This window comes from Herpailurus yagouaroundi, unplaced genomic scaffold (assembly GCF_014898765.1).
Source record: "Herpailurus yagouaroundi ecotype Mexico unplaced genomic scaffold, PumYag 151485, whole genome shotgun sequence".
Classification (NCBI taxonomy): Eukaryota; Metazoa; Chordata; class Mammalia; order Carnivora; family Felidae; genus Herpailurus; species Herpailurus yagouaroundi.
Window position 1 is genome coordinate 2824 of NW_024422807.1, and position 1080 is coordinate 3903.

Here is a 1080-nt window from a genome sequence, read left to right on the forward strand (position 1 = left end):
CTCACCTTGACTCTGACCGGCTCGGGCCGTGCCCCCGCCCTCTGAACAGCTGAGTCTGTGCGCCTCAGATCCAGGCTCTCACTCCCCGACTTCCTGGAGACAGAGGCAGGGAGCACACCGCAGCCACTGTCCCCTCCCCGCTACATTGTGATCAGCTGCCCAGAAGGCATCGCACTGAACAGAGATCCCAGGCCAGCCTGGCTCGGGCAGGGCATCTCCACTGCAGGACTCCCCCCCTGGAGCCCCAGCGCCTCAGCCTTCTTTCATTTCTTCTGCTCCTCTTAGGGGACCTTTCCCTGCCTTCCCATGGGGACCGCAGCTGCTAGATAGTCACCTATGGGTGGGACGTGTCCTGCCTCTCCTAGTGTCCTCACTGCCAACACAGGGCCCTTTCGAGAGTGAGCAGAGCTCAGCGAATGTCCGGCCACAAATGTCCCAGTGAGCTGGGGACCTCTGCTCAGATCGAGTGTCTCCTCCTTTCTTGGAGACCCAAGCAAAGGCAGGCACACATCTCTACGTCCCTTGTCCAGAATGACAGACGACAAGGGACAAGAAAGAAGAACGAACATCTTTTATTGCTCCATGTCCTGAAACCATCCGTTTACTGCCAAGGTCTTCACGTTTGCAAGACATCCCTGTCTGTGCCCAGCCCAGGCACCGCGATTCCCTTCTGGATCCTGAACGAGGACGGAAGGGTTCCCAGCTCATTGCATCAAACGGCACAACTCTGACTCTTGAACACCTGTGGCGTGGGTGCCACTCCCACACTGAGCCCGAAGCTCACGACACCTTCTATGACAAGGAACAACATCTGAAAACTTCCTCGAGGAAACAAAGATCGATTTCCGAGGCCACGTAGACAGAGAACAAGAACCCACCCAAACGTGCGCTTGGCCCCGCTTTCCCCCAAGCCGCCCTGGCCCTCCACTACTCACAACGCCCAGCGCCCGCTCTGCTCGCACTCGCAGGGGAGAAGTGGCCTGGCTTCGTGCCCCGCAGGAGAAGCTGCTCGACCCCAGGTGGGAACGGGCCCGGCTGCCCCTCGGGCTCAGGCCCGCTCTTCCTCATGGCTCACAGCCT

General features: G+C 59.6%; 1 long non-coding RNA gene across 1 annotated transcript; it reads right to left on the reverse strand.

Moving 5' to 3' along the window:
- Window positions 1-557: 557 nt before the first annotated feature.
- On the reverse strand, window positions 558-1074 carry LOC121026687 (uncharacterized). The gene is made up of 2 exons (XR_005788414.1): window positions 936-1074; window positions 558-792 (listed from the first exon to the last, which is right to left on the reverse strand). It is a non-coding gene; the product is annotated as an uncharacterized LOC121026687 (long non-coding RNA).
- Between the last annotated feature and the right edge of the window lie 6 nt (window positions 1075-1080).